A 13,458-nucleotide genomic window follows, 5' to 3' on the forward strand; every position below is an offset into this window, starting at 1 on the left:
TCACAGTGACCAATCACTGACAGACCATGAAAGAAGTGACAGGATTGGTCACTGATAATGACGTGCATCTATTATTTACAGATATTTGTGGAGGTAAGAGGTAGCAGCCAAGTATATACTGTATGTGGTTACTTAGTCAATATACTGCTGTAACTGAAATTTGAACCATGTTTTTAGGGGGCTAGGGTTAGTTAACTAAACCATGGTAAATGAAATTTGTTCATATTTGAACTGCAGAGGTAGGAGTGTTTAATTTATTGCAACTAGAACTAGGCTAGAGATTATATTTAGTTGGCAGGAAGCTTCCCTCATTGACTGACCAAGTGGCTCAGCAGAGTTAACAACAAAAAGGCTAACTTACTAATAAATGAACACACAAAATTGGAACAGACTCATAGATACAGACAATAGACTGATGGTTGCCAGAGGAAATGGGGGGAGGGAACTGAGTGAAAAAGGAGAAGGAATTAAATACAAATTGGTAGTTACAAAACAGTCATATGACAGATATTTAGTCACAAAGGTAGTCATAAAGTACGGCATAGGGAATATAGTCAATAATATTGTAATAACTATGTATGGCACCAGGTGGATAGTGGAAATATCAGGGTGAGCAGCTTATAAAGTATGATTATAGGAGCACTATGCTGTACACCTGAAACTAATGCAGAATAATATTGAAGGTAAACTGTAATTGAAAAATAAAATGTAAAGTTCTTTTAAAAAAAAAAGCTAACTTACAGAGGACTTAGCTTTTGCCATAAGCCTCAAAAGAACCTCCAAACACAAACCAGAATGCAAACACATGTAGAATACAAGTAAAAATAACAAGATTATCATGTAAATACAGCTTCAATACCAGTGCCCTATCTTCCACAACCATATAAACACATATAATCTTATCTTATACAGAAATTCTGGAGTTCCCACTACTTCCTACCCTCCAAATTAGGTGCTACAGAGAGAACCCAGTACAAAACAAATAACTTTATAAAGACTAGCATGCAACTGAAACTTTGAGCCTATTAGTCTCCCAATATATTAGCCAAACAGTGCTTCTGCCTTATCTGCACAAAACTGTCTATAAGTCTGTCAGTTCATACCATTATTTTTGTCATTATTCATAATTACTGAACTTGGAACTATATCTAATTTCCATCACACCATATTGCACTTTTGATCCCTAGAGCTCACACCTATTTTTTTAACTCAAAATCCTTTCTTCCCTGTCTAATCGCTTCATGTTCTGCCACATGGATTCTCTCTTCTAAATACTAAGAAGTTCCTCAAATTGTATGTAAATATTAGGTTTACTTTACGTGCAACCACAGTTATTTACATTTCTTCTATCCATTTTCTTTCCATGGAGGAAAGAATAAACAACTTAAGAAAATAAAAAGTATATATATTTTATATATTTATATAAATTAACTTATAAATATGTAAATATTTATATCTAATATGTTATATATATTAAACAAAACATAATGTTTTATATATAAACATATATAATATTGTGTACAAGCTCAGAATTTACAAAGAACTTACAGAGGATGAAAGAAAAATTTAAGCAAAAAATACATTTTAAATAAGATGGGTAAAAGACATCACTCACCCAAAGTATGTATTCTTCATATGTCTTTTATTTTTCCGTAGAAACAAGAAAATTTTTGTGTTTTTTAAGGAGAATAATAAATTGGAAGATATTAAAACTTTGTGTGCATGATCTACAGAAAAGAAAACCCTAAAAAAACTTATTCTCAGTAGTCAGGGTATAATGTTAAATTCTTTTAACTGACATTATAAGCATTCAAAAATTGCTGTAAATGTCAGCAATCATATCTACAAAGGATGTCTCTGAGGATGGGATTAGGCAGCAAACACATCCTGAAGTCAACTGTTAGTTAACGTCAAATATCATTCCAAACTCCAGCAAAACATCAAGATCAGAATCTAATAAAAACCACACTCATTGATATTTAGTCACAGAGGTAGGTGACATGAGGTAATTAGACCTCTATGAATACCCAGAAAACCTTATCCTTTCTTTGCCTGTGCAGCAATCTTCAACTACAAGCCCCTGGGGGACATTGCCTCTTTATGTATGGGTGAGGAGTATCCACATGAAAGTGTTGAAGATTAACAAAGACAAGCATTAGAACATGGAGTGGGAACGAAGGAACTAGTACAGACATAAGAGGCAAGAATCAGCAAGTGCATCACTTTCCAGCTAAGATTACACTGAGGAATTTCATCTCAGTAACACAGTCAAATGAGCACAAGCAAATTTTAGAACCAAATGACTCAACTGGAGTGAAGAATTCTCAGTTAATATGCTGAGCCATAAAATCATGGGATAAATAGGCAAAATTTCTTGACCAACGCTTGAATATTAAGCAACAAGACTGAGCTAGTGTTAGAAGTCCCAGAGCATATATTTTTCTATGTCAGGTCTGTCCTAGGAACCTAAGATTCATATTCTTTACCTTTCTTTCTTTTCTCTCAAATTAAAAGCATGTTATAAAATTTAACTTATAAATAAAAGCATGTTATGATGACTAAGTGCTTTAGAAACACTCTGACCTTGAGTGGTGCACTATTTGGTTTTCAAACGCAATGCCTCCATGAATTCAGAGGCTCTGAGGTGGGGAGTGAATCTGAATATCATCCGTTCCTAACATTCCAAAGTATTAATTAGAGTTTATTTAGGAGCTGAAATAGTTTATTTGGCCACAGTGAAGTTTTCATTTCACTCAGATTATAAGGATCTCTATCCTTCCTTCACTAGTTTATTAATGATCTACAGTGTGGCAAGGGCTTTATTTTCTATATATTATGACTTAAAATATAAATATGAGAATTCCTACCCTTAAGGCCTTATATTCCAGGAAATCTTGAGTAGTAAAGAGAGATGGAAACAAGAAATTCCAAGATCAGCTTTGAGTATATTAAAACACGGACTCAAGGGCTCAGAGGTGGCTTGGGAAGTGCACAGGTACAGGACTTGCTGGCCAAAAGCCAGTGAGGACCAGCGCAAGGCCTTGTGAGAGGACTCAAAGAAATAACATCGCTGACCTGGTGAATCAAGGGGTCCTCTGGGGCTCCAGGCCAGAAGGCAAAGTTTCTGACCCAGAAGGTGGAAATTATGCTCTCCTACCAATCGAAAAACGTCCTCTTCAACCCAGTTCCCACCTTCACAGTAAGTATCGAGAAATAATGTTTTCATGTCATCAACCCTCTGCAAGCCATCTGCAGGCAACTCCGACTCAGAACCACAGGAAAAGGGCAGTGAGATCTGGTTGAAGCTGTAGACACTGATCCATGGTGAGGCTCCAGGCGTGGGTCTGCCAAGCCAGAAGCCCACAGGGCAGCAACGGAGAGCGTTCACCCTGCAGTGTTACGTGCTCCACAGTCACAGGTACTCTCACAGCCTGTCCTGAGAAGCGGCACAAAGGGGCTCAGTGGCCCTGTAAACTATGCATGAGAAGAGCGACGTCGATGTCACCCAACAACCCCACATGGAGAAGTCCACCTGACTCGGCGCCAGCAATTGAGAAGGAAGGGCCCCAGGAAAATGAGTCTAGCAATACTTCTGAGGCGAGCAACTCAGAGACAAAAGGAGCAGGTTACAAAGCAATGCTTGTGTTTGGTCAGAACTTGAGGGCCAGAGTTAATAAATGAGAATACTGAAGCTGCTAATGTGGAGAATGCTGGACACTAGTTCACTAATGCCAACCACAACCAACTATTTTTTTCTTCAGTTTAGGGAACTCGACCAGTAGTGCCATGCTAACGCTGCCAGCAACAAATTTGCAATTGGCCAGAACATGATCAAACGCATATTGAGCCCACTTAAATTAAAAGAGGTCACTTCAGGTGCCAGCAGGGAAAACTCAGCTGTGGGCCGGGATCTAAGTCCCAGCCCTAGGAAGCCAGCCCTGAGAAAGAGTCCCTGGCCGAATGGGCAACTGCCTGCACCAAGGCAACAGTACAGAAGTGTTTGTTGGAAAAAGTGGAAGTCATCAGGAGAGGAGGCAGAGAGCAACATGTTACAAATCCAATGTAAGCTGTTTGTCTTTAACAAAACTTCACAGTCACGGGTGGAGAGAGAGGCTGGGGGCTGCTCAGACTCAACAACACCGACACCTCATCAACTGACCAGGGGACATTACAATCTCCACTAGTAAATTCGAACCCAGGGTAGCCTGAGGCTGATCCTCAACACCAAGCTATGAGCCCTGATGCAGATCGACAATGCCAGTGAGAAAAGCATCTGCACCAAGTCATGGATACTGAGGATCAGGGCATGAAGGTCTTCCTGATCTTGGCCAACTCCAAGTACACAGGCCAGCTACATGTGTCTTGCACCACTGCATGCTGGCCCTACACAGCCATGTGGAGGAGGAACAGGAGGCCAGAACACCTGCCCCTAAGCCTTGTGCAGCACCATCATAAGGACGACAGTGACAATGACAACATCTTGGCTACGTTGGGGGCCACAAGAGGCTACATTGATGAAGACAAGCAGAGGGCCAGCCAGGAGCACATAGCACTAGGAGATGGCCACCCGGGAGCCTGCTGCTCTGTCTGTCTGTCTACCCACCCTCCTGCCTCTCCCTATCACCTGAGGCTTGAGCACAGGGAACTGCACTCCCCACTGGGTTGGTTGCAGTCTGGATCTGCATGCCTGTTCAGAATCAGTCTCGGGAAGTGTATGAAGGTGACTTGGGACAGGAGAGCTCATCATGCTGATGAGCAAAGTGAAAACATTTCTTCCATCCTCCTTTTTAAGTGAAATGGCACATTCAGGCTTGTCAGGGCTTCTCAATAGGACTGGAATGCCTGGTTTCTTCACTCCTTTCATGCTGCTGCCACACCTGTGGGTTCCTGCCACCTGCCCCAGGCTACCAGGTCTGTTCCCATGAGTGTAAACACTGGCCCTACTCTCTTTATCTCCCATTTATTTCCTGCTTTCTAATTTGGGGGTGTATATTTGCGGATTTTCCCCCCTAAGGCTTTGTTTTGGGTTTCTTAAATTAAGAAGCTCATTCATGTGTGTTGAGCAGGCACAGCTCCAGCATCCTCATTATCTCTCTGATCACAGCTTGTGTGCTGGGGTCTTACTGGGAAGCTAAGGGTGCTCTGAGGGCCACCACCTACTTCTTTCCCACCCAAGGTTCATCCAGGCTATCAAAGGGTGTTGAAGGGTAGGCGTTACACCTGGACACATCTTAACTAGAAAAAGGTCAGTAGATCAAGGAAGGTCCGCATCCCTTCCCCTCCTGCTTGCCCCCATTATGTGGGTTCCCCATCATTGGGCACCTGGACACACACTTGCTTCCCGTTGTTGGACATTTCTTGCCCAGCCCTAGATGCGACCATGCCCAAGAACATCCAGGGCCAAAGACCTCCATGACAGACAAAGGGGATCCCTAGTGGGGCCTTTGAGGAGGGTCAGGGGACTGGTTCCAGACTACAGGCCACTGCGCTAACTCTCACAGCACACGCAGGATGGGTGCCATGCCCCTCCCACTTTATAGCAGGGCAAAGAGCCCATCTGGGTACCCCTTGCCAGCAGAGAAGGTCCCTATGTACAGGGCTCTGAGGGATTTTAGAAGAAATTTCACAGTTCCACCCTTATGAGGGGTGCAGAGGGAGAAGGCCTGGTCTCTCCAGCTGTGGCCCCTACACCTCGGGTTGACCATGTGCAGCTCAAGCCTGAGCCGTGAGAAGACACCAAAAGGTCCCCAAGCAGATCTGGTCACACTTCACTGCTTTATGCCTTAGCCAACTAGTGATAAAACCAGATGATGTCCATATGTTTTGGGACATTTATATAAGAAGATTGTCCTATATATTTGGGAACTACATTAAAACTTTTAACTACAAAATATAAAAATAAAATAATAAAATAAAATAAAATAAAATATGGACTTAAGCACTTTTCTGTCTTTCCAGAGAAGCAATTACAATAGAAATCGGCAAATATTCCTAATCCCACACAGGCAAAAATATTTTGCAAATGATGTCAATCAGCACATAAGATTGTTAGATGTGAGACTAGTAAGAGATAGTGTTCAGAATATTCAGAATATTGTTGATTCTACAAAATTGTGGTAGATCTTGATCTTCACAATAGCAGTATATGGTGATGATATTATGCAGTATCAGGGGTGTCATCCATCATTTTTTTTATTTTTTATGTATGTATATAATTATATTGATATATCCATGTATATGTATTATATAATATAATTTATATATCTTGTAGTCAACTGTGTAGTGAATGTAATTTTTCATGTTATATAGATGGTGAAAATTTTTCAGTTTTATTCTTTGCTATATTCCTAATGCTGGAACAATGCTTGCAACATAATAGATGAACAATAAGTATTTCTTGACTATCACATCATGTAACAGCCAGAGTAGGACTTTATTATCACATTTTTCTTACCCTATACCTGACAATGATATATTCAGAGAAATGCATTAATGAAAGTTAAAATCAGAAGTAATATCTATAATTTGATGTCACTTAATTTGTTAGCTTATAGATAATTATCATGTCTCTCGTAGCCCTGTGGGCTACAAACATGAAAGGAAGTACACCATTTTATAAATAGGTTTAAATTTTATCATATCAATATTGCTTGATAATGAGAGATACCCATTACAAAAATGTTTTCTGAAGGAAGGACATGTACATAATATTGAAATGCATTTAATAACACTGAAACACAAAGACAAAAGTTATTCAAGCATCTACCAATTTTCTGCTTAAATCAATGATAATGTCAATACTCTCATGCCTTTTATGGTAGTTATATTAATGATAGTTATATATAATAATAGTTATATTAATGGTAGTATATAATGGTAGTTATATTAATACTTTATGGAGACAAAGCAAGCTTTGTTATTATGAGAACCTTTAATTTCAATTTATTTTGTTTAGTTATATTCTATTGTAAGTTGTTGGTATTTTTAAAAGTAATAATACAAAGTTTAAAAAATATATTTATATTTTAAAAGGTCAATTGATTTAGTCAAAACTGAAAACTCTGACATGGAACAATTGCACATGGTTAAAATTCTAAAGGTGTTAAGAGAAAGACTGAAACTTTGAAAATACCAATTAAAGTTCGAAGATATAAAATTGGTTCATTATTTGTGATGAAACATAATAGGGGTATCAAGACTAGTGGTTGTCCTAAAATTAGGATCAAGATCTTCATACTGATATATAAAGACCACAAAGAGATTGTCCTAGAAGGAATTTCTAATTCCCCTTTCTCAATCTCTGCAGCTCACAGTGCTTGTCTAAATAAACATGTTACCTTCACCTTTCTTAAGTGATGATAAAATCATGATTGCCAGCCCAGTCTTACCCACAAGTCTGGCCATTTGATTGTCAGCTGGTTTCCATCCTTCTTCAGTTTTGACCCTGGTACCAATACACTCTAAATCATTTTTTAACTCTAGCATCACCATAATTTTTCTATAACTTTGTGATACCTTGGTTAATTTTCTCCAAGGCCACTTCAGGTCCTGTGTTTTCAAGTACTTTATTCTCCCCAGTTGGAGTTTTTGACCCTACATCTATTAAGTTGCAACCCAGAGAGAACAATTATGATTGTCCTGTAATATAATTCTACTTAGAAATGTATTTACCCTGACAGTAATGGAGTATAAGTATCACTCCGAGCATAAGTACCTTTCAAAGCCATGTATCAATTATTTTTCATAATTTTGTGTTCTTTTTCCATATGAGAGCTGGAAAAGTTATATAAGCTTCATAAAATGTGAGTTGATGTCAGCTATAATGATAAGAATAATTCAGAAATGTTAGGAAAATAATAAAACATTTGTAAAGAAATGATGGGTACAATTACAAGGGGGGACCCCAAAAACGGAATTATCTTCTGGAGGGCAGGACCCTTGCAGGGCAGGCTTCCTCCACTGGGTGAGTGTTCTAAGAACCCATCAGTATCAATGTACCAGTTAGCATTATTGTGAGACACTACATTGGGCTTCAGTGAATTCTTTTTTGAAGATTCCTTTAGCACATTTGCCCATTTCATGATGGGTGATTTAAGATGGCACCTGCCCCCACCATGCTAAGTGTTCAGCAGTTTTTGACCAATAAAAAAATTACCTCCATGTCCTACACTCCCTATTCACCCGATCTCACTCTGAGCAACTTTTTTGTGTGTGTTTCCCTGGGTGAAAAAAGTCCTCAAAAGGAAATGTTTTATCAATAGGGAAGAGGTGAAACAAAAAAATGGCAGATGCACTGCTCAAATTTTGAATAGTGAAAAAAAAAACCTCTCAGGCGTTTTGCATCAGATGGAGAGGACTTTGAAGGTAACTGAAGTTTAAACATGTAAGAATAATTAGACAGTTTTTAATAAGTAAATTCTAGGGTTTTATTAGGTCCCCCCTTATATATCTTGGACACTGAGGGTAAAACTACCTATTCTCTCACATAGTTTATTTTCTAAAATAATACTATTTTGTTTCATTAACTTCACTAGCATAACTTTACTATTCCAGAAGACTTTTACCCAGGCATTTAAGTATATTGTTTACTAGAGGAAATTCTACTTTTCAATACAAAGCATTAGCAGTTCATGTCCTATGACTCTTTAAAGTCTTAGCCCCCAAATTCTTGCTTTGCTGTTTCTGCCAGTCTTAGAGTGTTAAATCCTGATTCTTACCCAATCCTAATCAATCCCTCTCAACCCCCACATTGGAATACCCACAATAAATCAAGCTGCAAATCAATAAAATTTCATCTTGTCCACCTTCCCCAATGAAACATTTACAAAGTTCCTGTTGAGATGGTCTTTTCCTCTAGCACAATAAATAATAACTCAGATATTTTTTAGGGATAGATTATACTGTTAATATTTGAAGAGCCAGCATACAACAGCTTACAAGTTCTTTTATGTATTTATATAACTGAAAAGAATTATTTTAACTGTAAACATTTCTAAATTATGACCACACCAAATAGTTAAGAGGACAAAATATATGAACAGATGGGTCCAACCCTGGTGATATCCATAGTTACCTTCATTAATTTTTCAACATCCTTTGCATGTTGGATATAAATCAGAATTTTAACACTTAAACACTGAATCTAAATTCTCTATAATTTTTCAGTTTCTTCTGAAAATATGTAAGTATTTATGTAAAAATGTATAAAATATGTAAAGGTGAAAGCTATGAAAAGTAACATGTGGGCACTGGCTTGTGTGGCTCAGTTGGTTTTGGCATCATTCCCTGCCCAGTCAGGGCACATACCTAGGTTGCAGGTTCAATCCATGACCCGGATCCCTGGTCCAGGAGTACACACTCCAATCCCCAGTAACCAATTGCTGCTTCTCTCTCACATTGGTGTTTCTCTCTTCCCCTAAACAAACAATGAAAAGAACAAGTGCTCAGGTGAAGTTAAAAAAAAATAACATTTGATTGTTTCTTTTTTTAATATAATTTGTTGATTATGCTATTACAGTTGTCCCATTTCCCCCCCTTTATTCCCCTCCACCCTGCACACTCTCTCTGCCCCACATTCCCTCCATTCAATTCATGCCCATGGGTTGTACATATAAGTTCTTTGGCTTCTACATTTCCTATTCTATTCTTAACTTCCCCTTATCTATTTTCCACCTACCATTTATGCTACTTATTCTCTATTACCTTTTCCCCTTCTCTCCTCCTCCCACTCCCCTGTTGATAACCTTCCATGTGATCTCCATTTATATGATTCTGTTCCTGTTCTAGTTATTTGCTTAGGGTTTTTTTTTAGGTTCAGTTGTGAATAACTGTGAGTTTGTTGTCATTTTACTGTTCATATTTTTTTATCTTCTTAGATAAGTCCTTTTAACATTTCATATAATTAGGGCTTGGTGATGATGAACTTCTTTAACTTGACCTTATCTGTGAAGCACTTTATCTGTCCTTCCATTCTAAATGATAGCTTTGCTGGATAGAGTAATCTTGGATGTAGGTCCTTGCCTTTCATGACTTCAAATACCTCTTTCCATCTCCTTCTTGCCTGCAAGAAGGAAATCAGAAGAAATTCCTTCTTCTGAGGAATCAGCTGACAGTCTTATGGGAACTCCTTTGTAGGTAACTGTTTCCTATTCTCTTACTGCTTTTAAGATTCTCTCCTTATCTTTAATCTTGAGTAATGTAATTATGATGTGCCTTGGTGTGTTCCTCCTTGGGTCCAACTTCTTTGGGGCTCTCTGGGCTCTGTGGACTTCCTGGAAGTCTATTTCTTTTACCAGATTGAGGAAGTTCTCCTTCATTATTTTTTCAAATAAGTTTTCAGTTTATTGCTCTTTTCTCTTCTCCTTCTGGCACCCCTATGATTTGGATGTAGGAATGTTTCAAAATATCCTGGAGGTTCCTAAGCCTCTCCTCATTTTTCTGAATTCTTGTTTCTTAATTCTGTTCTAGTTGAATGTTTCTTTCTTCCTGCTGCTCCAAACCATTGAATTGAGTCCCAGTTTCCTTCCCATCACTGTTGGTTCCCTGTATATTTTGCTTTATTTCACTTTAGGTACCCTTCATTTGTTACTTCATTTTGTGACTGAGCTCAATCAGTTCTGTGAGCTTCCTGATCACCAGTGTTTTGAACTCTGCATCTGACAGGTTGGCTATCTCTTTGTCTCTTAGTTGTATTTTTTCCAGAGCTTTGATTTGTTCTTTCATTTGGGCCATTTTTTTTTCCTCTTGATGTGCTGGTTATGTATAAAGGTGGAACATTAGGTGTTCACCAGGGTGGGGTAACCCTCATCACTGGGTTGTGGTGCTGTATGTGTGGGAGGGGTCCAAAGAGTGCCACTTGCTCTGCTCTCTGCTGGTTTTCAGTCACTTTCCCTGCTCCCCACAATCAAATTGGGCCCTTCTGGTGCTGATTCCCATGCGGGTGGGTTTGTGTACATTCTAGGACCCTGTGGGTCTCTCCAATGAACTCACCTACGGGGCTGGGAGTTTCTCCAAGTGCTGCTGCCTCAATCTCCTCAGGTGTTTTCAATCAGAGGCTTGGAGGCTTTATTTCCCTGAGCTGAAGCCCTGGGTTGTGCAATCTGTCTTGCTCCCAATTTGTTCCCCCCAGTTTTTCTGCACACGAATGTGGGACCACCCACTCCACCAGTCACCACCTTGCCCTCCCCAGTCCTCTAGCCACCACTTTGCCATGAATCCTCTCCACCTGGCTGCCTGTCTCCACCCCCTCCTACCAGTCTGGATGAATATTTCTTCTTTAACTCCTTGGTTGTTGTGCTTCCATACAGTTTGATTTTCTGTCAGCTCTAGTTTTTGTTTTTGTTTTTGTTTTTGTTTTTAAATTCATTGTTGCCCTTCCTTTGGTTATGCAAGAAGGCAAAAAGTGTCTACCTATGTCTCCATATTGACAGGAATTACAAATCAATCTGATTGTTTCTTAAGGGAAACAAATGAAGCAGAGTGGTTTTTTGGAATTGATTAAATTTGATTATGTGTAGGCATTCCTTTCTCTCATTAGATTTCAGGTAAGAATCACCAAGTTTTAATTTCAAAGATGTCAACTAAAGAATGGTCTGGTCCCCATTTTCAATTTATTCAATCTAGCTATGAAATAACTGTGATTCCCTCTTCTGACTTTCTCTATCAACTATAATACTAGAGCAGAAAGCAGGAGGGCAGTGGCTCAAGTCTGCATAAAAGTAATAGGAGACAGCATGAAAACAAAATGCAAAAAATTATTGACCATTTGAAAACATTCCCTCATCTTCATTGCCACAGAGACAAAACAGAAACCCTTCACCGTTTTCACTTCTGCAGCCACACTATCCTAATTCCTTCTCTTTCCACTCCTATTAGCCCTGATATTGGTGTAAACCAATTTCATTTTTGTAATATTATATATGTAATGACATGAGGAAGTAAGAAAGAGGATGAATAAAAGTATAAACAGGGACAGTGCATTCCTCTGTGATGCCTGTGACAGTAATGAGGTTGGTAATAGCTCATATTTGAGGTATTTGCTTTCAAGATTGAACATGATATATGGCTAGATAAGTATGAACAAAACAAAGATAAAGAGTTAGGATTAATTTGTTGGAAGAAATTAAAGGATGTGAAGAACTTCAGGTCAGGTCAAGAAACATATCCTGAATCTTCTATCAGCAGCTCTTTACAACTTAACCATGTAATTTTGAACTTTATTGAAAAAAAAGTAATCTTTGTTTAGTGAAACTTTACATATTAAAAATTTCAAAGTAAAACCAAAAATAAACAGGTTTGCATAGTTATATAGAAAAATTATTTTCCTAGATTTTTTTGGAAAAAAGTTAGTAAGCATACATCAAGTGTTTATATGTTTGTACCTCTATATAAATATGTTAATGTTATGTAGTTAAAATAGTCAATGTGAAAACCAGCTGTGGTATAAATAGAACACATAATTCTGTTAATATGCTAATATTTTTTCTATATCGTGAATTATTCCTACACCTGCTTCTACTATCCACTTTAATAGTCTGTTGTAGATTGCAAGTTCTAAGAGGTCAAAATCTTTGATCTCAAGATCTTTGAATTCTCCAAGTCAATTTATGTGTGCATTACAGATTTGAAAATCTGACAATTGCATGACCAAAGATATTCATTTTCACTTAGAGATATTCACAGTTTGCTTTCATAGAAGGCTGTGTCCCCCAAATACATATTTTTGTGTTTATATATAATGCCTCCATGAATGCTTCCCTCTGAGTTAGACATTTGAATTCTAAATTTACTGTTTTACCTCATGTTACTGCTAAAATTAAGAGATTTATTAGCATAATTGCCAGTCTAACATAAGAGAAAGTTTTTTGTTTTTTTGTTTTAACAAGATGGTTTCTTGTTCAAGTATTCTATAAGTCTCATTTCAAATGGTTAAAACTCTTCCCCCACATACAGAGTCACTGAATGACATTTTTTACCCTGCTAATAATAATAATAATAATAACAACAACAATAATAATAATAGTACCTTCTTCACAAGTGACAAAAATAACAAATATTTATGAGATGTCTCAGCAGAAAGTAAAATTTATAATTGTTTCATAAGTACTTTCGTCTTATAATCTTTACTAATTTCTCACACTTGCATGTTATATCAATATTTTCCCCTTCATGACAGTCAGGCAACAGATGATTTCACCACTACTACCCTCTTTGCCTACTAAGATTCATAAGATGTAATATACCTAATTTTGAAAATCATCTGGGTGGCAGTCTTTCATTTTCAAAAGAATATTGGAGTCACCAGGATCTGAGATTATGGCTCTGGGTTTCAATTTACAATTAGGAAACCATTCATTTCTTGATTCTACTATAAAAGCTAGATATCAGATTACAGAAAGCTGTGAAGCAATGCTAACAGAAGAAAAAACTTCATACTTCAGGGCTGCAAACAAGGCCAAC

The 13,458-nt window shown here is 37.9% G+C and overlaps 1 pseudogene; it reads left to right on the top strand.

Moving 5' to 3' along the window:
- Nucleotides 1-2,000: 2,000 nt before the first annotated feature.
- On the top strand, nucleotides 2,001-4,795 carry LOC123827403 (annotated as a pseudogene).
- The last annotated feature ends 8,663 nt before the right edge of the window (nucleotides 4,796-13,458 follow it).

This window comes from Phyllostomus hastatus, unplaced genomic scaffold (assembly GCF_019186645.2).
Source record: "Phyllostomus hastatus isolate PE091 unplaced genomic scaffold, TTU_PhHast_1.1 phas_contig_86, whole genome shotgun sequence".
Taxonomy (NCBI): domain Eukaryota; kingdom Metazoa; phylum Chordata; class Mammalia; order Chiroptera; family Phyllostomidae; genus Phyllostomus; species Phyllostomus hastatus.